Raw genomic sequence first — 9,926 nt, 5'->3', positions numbered from 1 at the left:
GACAAAAACCACTAAAGTGATGGAAATAGAGTGGAAATACCATCAGAAGTACATAAAAAACATTCTTTTCTCTCCCTTTCCATGACTTTGTGGTTCCTGCCCCAGCCTTTGTTTGCTAACATTGCATTTTAGTGCTACTCCATCAAGTACACTTACACATGCACATTCCAGAAATTACATTGAGGCTTGAATGATTTTTCTTTCTATAAATCATCTTTCTGATAGTTTGATTACCTTGTATGCACTGGGCAAACAGCCTCTGAGAATATAGATGAATGTTTCAGCTAATAAAAAGAGTAGCTTCCTTTATAGGAAATCCCCAGAGATAACTGGAAAAGCATATTTTATCACGTTGAGTGCAGGATACAATTTAAAGATATTATTCCACTTTATGTCTCCTGCAAAGCTGTCAGCTGGACCAGGACTTAGACTCTAAGATGCCTCCAAATACCAATTGTTTTCTATAAAGTTCTTTTTAGTATATGACGTGGGATTTGGAGAGAGGCTGAGGCCGTTAGCTGAGTCCTCCCTGGCCTTTTCTAGGTTCACAAAGGGAAAGGGAAAGCAAGAGAAACAGCCCAAGGGGGATTCCTATGAGGCAGAGCTCAGCCATGCTTCCTCTCCCAACCTTTTTACCAATCCTAACACCAGTTGTCCTTCCTTCTGCTGAGTTCAGTAATTCATTGCAGTGGCCATATAGAACTCACTGATACTACTTAAAATTATGTGAGTCTTTTTAAAAGGGAAGTAACAAGTTTCAATATCATGAAAAACTCAGGATAGTTATTCCATCATGATCTTCCCAGCTGTGCCCACAGTTAGGACTCTCCCTGGCCCTCAGCCTCTTGGGCCCAACCCCCGAGCAATTTTGGCCTCTACCCTGCTTAGAAAAGTGTTGCAAAGCTCTAGCTCTACCTAAAAGAGCCCAGAAGAACCCTCGTCTGTTGCTAAGCCACTTGCCAGAAGGTTCTCAGCTCTCCTGATCCTCTCCTGAGTTGATGGGTCCAGTTCCACCAATTGCCTGGAAATTCCCCCCTCCACCAGCAAGCCTCCTGTCACTCTGTCTCTGAGGAATGAGAAACCCACTGTGCTGTCTTGGGTTGGTCTCCAGGTTCTGCCATCTCTGCTGTTGTGGTTTCTCTGAAGCCTCTTCTCATTATCTCTGGTGTCACAGCTTTCTCTCTAGTTATCCTGGGTCTAGAAAGTTCTCAAGAAAGAGATCCTGAGCCCAAAAGCTATCCTCCACTCCTAGCTTTTCTGCCTCGGTGGGGTAAGGTCTCCTCTTTCTGCCTCTGTGATGGTTCATTTAAAGCCTCACTTCAGATGCTCTGCTGGTGGTGGAGGGGCAATTTCCTGTACCCGCTGGATCTGATTTGACGGTACACACACACACAACACCAAACCACACCACCAGAACCTCTCAGGATGGCAAAACTGACTAACTCTGGTGCTAAGGATCCATCAACCTTGTTTGCATATTTGTGTGACTAGCACACTGTCCAACCCCCTTGGTGGGCCACAGGCACCTTCTTTGCACCTTCTCATCTGATCTTTCAGGTGGGTGTTCCAAGACCATGGCCAGAAAGGTCATATAAGAAACATCCATCACACTGTACAGCAAAGGCTGGTGGACTAGGTATCGTCTGCTGCAAATGTGCCTTTGGAGGCAAAAACAGTTCTAGCGTTTCCAGATGGGTGATTACCTTACTCAGAGAGTATGTTATCTTGGTGGGGGTAGAGAGTGTGGGGTTGAACGTAAAGAAAAAGAAAAGTTTTTCCTTCTCAACTCTGACCTCATAATTTCAAGCCCCCTACCTTCAGCTCCTTTCACCTCCCCTCCCCTTCTTCCTTTTGACTTTTATCTACATATTGCTATCCTGTTTTTTTTTTAAAATAAGCTCTTATGCAGTTTTTTTCCTTATGAGACCAAGGTAGTTCACACAGCACATGGGATGAAGGGATTAGGATAGATCCAGTGGGGACTTGAAAAGATGGGGTAATAGTAGGCATAGATCAATGGTGATCCTATGAAACACAATGTGAATGAAGGAATATGTGAAATATATACGAAACACATGTATATAAATTGTTTGCAAACCAACATAAAATTTTTAAATTAAAAAAAAAAGTTTCTCCTCTTATGTGCGTGCGTGCGTGTACACACACACACACATTCCCACCCTCCGCCTTTACTCAGGTTACTCCAGAGTGTTGTGCCCTCCCACCCACACTCATCAGTGGAATTCTGTTCTTCCTTTTGGTCAGAGCTCAAATGAAATGTTATCCAGTCCATCAAAGATCCCAGAGGTTTGGGAAAGTTCTTGCTCACTCCCAGCTCTCTGTGTCTCTTCTGCTCAAAGATCTCAGTTATTGTGAGTTCGCCTGTGGCCTAAACTGTATCTGATACTAGGTGATGAGTTGAGGGGGGAAATGTCTTTTTTATATCTTTGTATTTCTTAAAGGAATGAAAACAGTGCCTGGCACATAGAAAGCCCTCAACAATTATTGGCTGAAAGGAATTGTAATCCTCCAATGAGTCAATATTTGGTGAACTTGGAAAAGGCCCTGTGTCTGGACTTTCTGACAAATCCCTTTATCAACCCTAGGCGATGCACAAGTCCATAGTCCAAAAAGCTCTGAAAACCCAGAGTTTCATGCTAAAGTTCAGCTGTAGAACCTCATTTAGCTGTAAACCTGACCTAAGCAGGAGTGAAGTTATATAAAACTACTTCCCTCAATAGTTTTTTTGGTTGTTGTTGTGTGCATCAAGTCTGAACCAACTCATAGCTGACTCACCAGTGGGTTTTCAGCGGCAATAAATCACATGGGAGGAGTCTGTCCTTCTCCTGCAGAGCAGCTAGTGGATTTGAACCTCATGCCTTTGGGATTGCAGCACAGCTTCTTGCCACTAGGTCACCAGAGCTCCCTCAGTAGGTTTTACTATGGACATAGAAATGTATTTGACTCCATTTGCTCCTAGGAGTGTTAGAGAAACGTACTGACTCTGATTAGGCACCGCGTGACTTTTGCAAAGTCTCCCAAACACAAAATTCCAAAACACATCTGACCCCTGGGGTGTTGAATAAAAGATTGGGGACCTTTGCTATGCAAGTGATTAACACCAACCCCACAGCTGCTAATTCGAGGAAGACCATGGGAAACATTAATTATCTGGTGTGTAAATAAACAGCAATTGCTATTTGAACACAAGAACTCCATCTTAAACTGGGAATTTGCACGGCTGGAATGCAAACCCGGTGGTTGATATGCACGCCACAGATGTCAGTGTTGGTTTTGAGCAGTTTATTTCAACAGCTTCCAGAATGTGCTGAGCATAGAGTTTTAAGAGGCAATGAAAAAGTACAATACTGCCTTGGAAAAAAAAGCAGTGGTGTCATTTAAAGCCCAATTGGCTTTTTATAAATTACTTTTAGCAGCTGGAAAAATCAATAACAAATGCAATTACAAGCACATCAACAATTATTCCTCGTGGTTATCGTCATCCCCACTACACATAATATTAATAAAATTAATTCGCTGAATGCACAAAGCAGCGTGTGTTTTTCTCAGCGCATCTTAGAATCTTTTGTAACTACTGTTATCCCATCTATGCTAAACCTTCTGTGAGACCTGTGGGCATAAAAAAGAATTATGATACAATTTCTGCCCCTGAGGAATTTACAGTCTGGTGGAGGATCAAGACCTCGAGGCAAAAAAATAATTGAAACTACAAGGCAATACATAATCAGTTGCTGTGTTAAATATAATAAAGTGTGTGAAACAGATTCACTGCTGGGTTAAGGTGGTTCTGGAGTTGTGTACGTAGCTTGGGTTTAAGAGAAGAGTTCTAGTTAGAGGACAAAGTTAGAGTACTTGTGTTGGGGCCACACTGCTTTGTTTTGCGTTGGATTTTATTCCCTTAAACATAGTATCTGTGTGATTCTGTGTGATTCATCCACATTGTTGCATGTATCAACACATGCCAGTAGTTCATTTTTTATTACTAGACAGTCCTTCATTGCCTGAATTTACCATAATTTACCCACTTTCTTGTCTATGGGATTATAAAACTAAGTTTCACTCACTTACTATTTGTCATTATTGTTGTTGTGTACCATCAAGTTGCAATCCATCCATAGCTGACCCTACAGGGGGTTTTCAGAGGCTGTTTCCCATGGAGCGGCTGGTTGATTTGAACCACATGCCTTTGGACTGGCTGTGCAGCTCCTCACCACTAAGCTACCAGAGATCTCCCATGGCCATTAGGTTGGAAGCAACTCATAGCTGACCCTTTTGGAGGCTGTAAATCGCACAAGAAGAGATTGTCCATTTTTCTCCCAGTGTTGTTGTTGATAGATTCCAATTGCTACAGAGGCGCCACCTTGAGGTCAGCAGGGCAACTCTCCTCCCACTGGGCCTCAAGGCTTCGGAAAACCTGCAGATAAGGAAATTCAAAGTCAAGCAGCCTAGCAGCTCAGGACTTGGACTAAGGACACCTGTGTCCAAACCAGTGCCCTTCCTGATCAGCCACATTGGAGCAGGGCTTGCTGAGATTTTTTTTTCCTCTTGAGGCTGCAGAATTTTAAACTACTTGACTTGTATCTTGAACCACCTGAAGAGAATAAGCAGTTCAATCAAAAAGCAAAAGCAAAACCTAAAAGCACTGTTGGTTGAAAGTATAGTAGGCGTGAACCAGAAATGACCACTGTGCACAGGCTGGACTTGATGGTCCTGCTCCCTGCAGACTAGAAGAAAAGAAACAGGGAGGAAGTTCCTGGGGTAATGGGCTCAGTTCTTTAACTCTCTTGATCAATCACTACAATCTATAGACTTAGGTGTGTCTGATTAGGCCATGGTTTTTTGAGTCATTTGCTATGCATCTGAGATCTGGACAGTGAATACGGGTGACAGAATAAGAATTAATGCCTTTGAGCTGTGGTGTTGGAGAAGAGTACTCATTAGCCCATGGACATCCAAAATAACAAACACTTCGTCTTGGAGAAAGTGCAGCCCACGTGCTCCTTGGAGGCAAAGATGATGAAGCTTCATCTCGCAAACTTCAGGCATGTTGTGAGGAGAGGCTATTCCTCCCCCATGTATGGAAAGGTGGAGGGTCGGCAAAAGCAAGAAAAGACCTCCAGCCAGATGATTGAGAGAGTGACTGCTCCATTGGGCTGGAGTGCGTCAGAAAGCGTGAGGACGGCACAGGACAGGACAAGGTTCAGATCTGCTCTTCATAGGATTGCTCTGGGTCGTATTCCACAGCACCTAATAACAACTAACAATAGCTACTTGGAAAGGGAGAAACATTGCTCTTGCTCCCTAGATGGTCTGCATGTGTTTGAGTGGATTTACTATGTCGCCAATCATGGTGAGGAGATCCTGGGTGCTTCAGACAGTTAACACATTCACTTATTAACTCAAAGGTTAGAGGTTCACATCCACCCACAGGCACCTTAGCAAAACCCTAGCGAAGAAGAAAACCTTAGCATTGACTTCTGATAAACCAGTCGTTGAGAACCCTGTGAAGTATAACTCTTCTCGGACACACATAGGGTTCCTGTGTGTTGAAGGTGATTTGAGAGCCACCCGTCTCATTGGTGTTGAGTTGGAATTGATTTGTAGATGAGCCTCTTTGGGTTTCTGAGGCTGTAAATCTCACTGGACGAGACTGCCCATCTTTCTTTTACAGAACACATGGTGGTTACGAACTCTGAGAGAGGTGCAGCCTCTGGGTTAAACAGCACAACTCACCAGAAGTCCTTAATAGTCACTGGATGCTGGGAATCCTGGGGCAATTGTAAAGGCCTTCTGTGCACGTGGCATGTGTCTCTGCTTTGGAAATGGACGCATCTTGTTCCACCCTGGCTTTGAAAGCCCCTCTCAGGGACTAGGTGTGGCCAATCTCATTCTTTCTTCAAATGAACTCACAGCAGCTTGAGAGAGCAGCTTGAGCTTGGCATCTGATGGGGTGAGAAGTCGGAGTGATTTGTAGAGCACTAGGGAGGGGAAACAGAGCCAGACGAGGATTTAAGGCAATTATATACGACCACCAATCATTACATATAGATGCTGCAAAAAAATTCCAAGTCGAGTCAACAACTGGAGGGATTTATGTGCCACACAAAGGCACGGGGAGTATATGAACGGTGTGAGAGAGGCATCTAACCTCCATTACCTTTACGAGGGGCAGAGAGAATCATCACTCTCAATAGCTCAAGGTTGATTGCTATGAGGCAGAGGTCAGACATATTTCTTCTCTCCCATCTTTTTTTTTTTTAACCAAGTCTGACTCCAGCTGTCTCTCCCATTCTTTATGTCTCTCCCGAGTTCAGTGATACACTGCAGTGCCACACAGAACTCACAAATAATACTCAGGATGACAGGGTTTATTAGGGAGATACCAGGTTACAATTCAGGAGGAGGAACAGTTCTTGAATCAGGACAGCCTGTTCTCAGGTGTATCCACAAACAGGCCTCTCTTTCTGATCCTTGGTCCCCCTGCTTGACTTCTGCCCTGGTTTGGTAAAGTGTTACAAAGGTCTTTAACTGCACCAGAAGCACCCAGCCTCATTGGTAAGCCTCGATGCCAAGGAGCTCAGCACTGGAAGTTGGGGACTCTAGCCCTGTTGATGAGTACCTGGAGGTGCCCAACTCTTCATGCAGGCGTCTCGCCTGAAAGCATGCACTTTCCGTTCTGTGGGCTGGCAAGTCCTACTGTGTCCTCTCTGGGGTCCTGGCTCTGCTGCCTCTGCTGCTGTCATTTCTCTACAGCTGTTTCTTTTGATCTCTCACCGTCTCTGCAGTTGCATCTCTTTCTGTCTCCTGAATCTAGTAGGTTCCCAGCACAAGGCTCCCTTGTCCAAACGACACCCAGTACTCTTGTCTCTTCTTCTTGGTGGTGGTAGTGGTTCCCACTATGCTCTGGATTGGCTCCCCCTCTTTAAAGTTTATAAAACAACCCCCCCCATGTTTATTGCGGCTTTGTTCACAATAGCAAAGAGTTGGAAACAACCTAAGTGTCCATCAACAAATGAATGGATAGAGAAGTTCTGGTATGTTCACACAATAGAATACTACACTGCACTGAAAAAACAAGGAACTCATGAAATATTATAGCAAATGGATGACCCTGGAGGACACTATGCTGAGTGAAATATCTCAGTCACAAAAGGACAAATACTGCATAGTGCCACTGTTGTGAAATGGGACTGACAGTGGGGTTGGGGGGAGACTGAGAAAGATGGGATAAATTATGTATAATGCATTGAAACAGATGAGGGAGAGAACTGTTTAAAAGGGAAATATGATTAGGTATTATTGTCATGACAGGAGTCCAGAACGAAGGCTGCATAGTGGAGTGGACTCGGGAGAGGGACTGTATAACAGTGAAAAAATTTTTCTTTTACTTTTCAAAGAGAAGAGCGAATTGGGGGGAGGTTGGACAGGGAGAAATGTGCAACAATGAATGAATGGAAATCCAAAGTCTCCGTAAACTTTCATTAAAATTAAGAAGTAAAAAAAACCCAACGCCCCCAAACAAACAAACCAAATCTCCCACTGCAGTTGAGTTGATTCTGGCTCATAGCCAGCCCCCGTGCAGGCAGAGAATTCCCCAAGGGTCTCTAAGGCTGTGTATGTTTATAGAAGCCAATTACCACATCTTTCTCCTTTGGATCCGCCGGTAGGTTCAAACAGCTGACCTTTATGTTAGCAGGCAAGCACTTAAACCATTGCACAACTAATCAATTCCATTGCTACAGCTCCTCACATCTTATTTGCATGGTACTGTTTCTTATGGATCTGAAAGCTGGACAATGAGTAAGGAAAACAAAGAATTGTTGCCTTTGAATTGCAGTGGTGATGAAGAGTATTGAATACATGCTGTATTTGTCAAAATAATGAACAAATCTTTCTTGGAGGAAGTATAACCAGCATGGTCCTTCGAGGCAAGGACGATGAAACTTCTCTCACATACTCAGGGCATGTTTCAGGAAAGGTATGCCCCAAGTATTGACATCAACCATCACAGCACTCAACCTTGAGCTACTGATGGGAATAATGATTCTCTCTTCCCCTTTTTCCTTGGAACAAAACAGCATGCTGGGAAAGGTAGAAGGTCAGCAAAAGAGAAGACGACCCTCAACCAGATGGATTCAGACAGTGACCCTAACAAGGGGCTCAGGCATGACAAAGATCATGAGGGCAGCACAGGATGGGATACGGTTCAGATCTGCTGCGTCTAGTCAACTTGACGGCACCGGACAACAATAACAACTGGTGGCATGGTACACTAAGTATAGTGCTGCAAACTGAGGGGTTGGCGGTTCTAATCCACTAACTCTTTACAAGATAAGACAGAGAGGTGGAATCAATGCCACAGCAGTGTTTTGTTTGGGATGAGTTTGTGGCTGTTGTTTTCTCAGGAGCATGCCATTCACCTTATTTACATTATTGACAAACTATCTAATCCCCTTGAAGGAGCACAAGCACCTTCTCTGCATAATCCCACCCACTCATGTGATGGGTCTTAGAAGGGTCACAATGAAAGCAATTCACTGTGGTAGCATGAGAAAATCCCTCGGACTGACTGAGTTAAATGCAGGCTGAGCCACTGCTGTAAAGGGAGGCTGCCCTTAGCCGAGAAGAAGTCACGTCCGTTCCCCACCACATCACAGTGGGAACAAAGTGGACTTTGTCTTTGATGTCCCTCTTCTCTTATTGGAGTCCCTAGGTGGTGCAAATGGTTAAGCACTAGCTGAAAGTTCAGAGATCCAAGCTCATCCAGAAACACTTCAGAGTAAAGGGCTGGCAATCTGCTTCTGAAAGGTCACAGACTTGAAAACTCTCAAATAACAGTTCTACGCTGCACACAAGGGAGCTCTGGTGGCTTAGTGGCAAGAAGCTGTGCTGCAATTTCAAAGGTACACGGTTTGAGACCACCAGCGGTGCCCAGATGAAGAATGGGCAATCTCCTCTTATGCTATTAACTGCCTCTGAAAACCCTCCGGAGGGTCAGCTGTGGGTCAGTTCTGACTCAATAGTACACAACAACAACTCAGCACACATGAGGCTGCCATGAGGAAGCAACGCCATGGTAACCACCACCAACCTAGTCCCTTCGCCTTTCTTCCCAGGCCAGCACTCTGAGGCTGCTCCTGGTAGACCATTGAGCAGACACCTGGATGGGAGGCCTTCTTCCTGGACACGTGTCTCTTGGGCCTTTTTCTCCCACAAAGATGCATGGCTTCCCAGTTGCCTCCTTCACCCACAGCACATGGTCCTCGGCGAGTTCTCCCAGCTCTTTTCTGACCCCAGACTAGCCTGCTCTAGAATGCCTGTGTGTGATGGCCTACCCTCACCAGAGAATGTTCTCCAAACTGACACGGCTGAGACCCGACTTTCCGCTGATACCATGAAGTTTGGTGTCCCAGGAGTCTCCTGTGAATGGACATTTAGACGGCATCCCATCTTCTGCCGTTTCTAATCATGCCATAGTAAAGAATCTTATTTGCTTGTCTGCAGGTTTTTCTGAGTGTATCAGAAGATACCATGATGAGGAGAGAAAAATCCCCAAAGTGGACATTCTAAGGCAAAGGGTGTGCGCATGCCCATTTTGGACGTGCTGGTCAAGCACCTAGCAACAGTCCCACCCACAGCGCTGCTTTGGGTAGACTTGAAGGAGGGGCTGCTCGATGTAGGGGCTGATGGTGGCAGCGTGCGCCTGATGCCAGGGATTTGGCTGAATGTGTCAAGTCAGACTTGATCTCAGATTTGTTCTTGATTACATCAGGAGGCACGAAAAGACACAAAATTACACCAATGATGTTAGTGTGGGTAACATAACTATTCCTGGGGCCACACACTCTTGATGGGAGGAGGGTGCATCTTTGCACTCTCTGCAATCTCAGCTCTAGAATGTTCTG

Source organism: Elephantulus edwardii, unplaced genomic scaffold, assembly GCF_000299155.1.
Source record: "Elephantulus edwardii isolate Elephantulus edwardi_28Jun2011 unplaced genomic scaffold, EleEdw1.0 scaffold00103, whole genome shotgun sequence".
Classification (NCBI taxonomy): Eukaryota; Metazoa; Chordata; class Mammalia; order Macroscelidea; family Macroscelididae; genus Elephantulus; species Elephantulus edwardii.
This window is presented reverse-complemented; position numbering follows the sequence as displayed.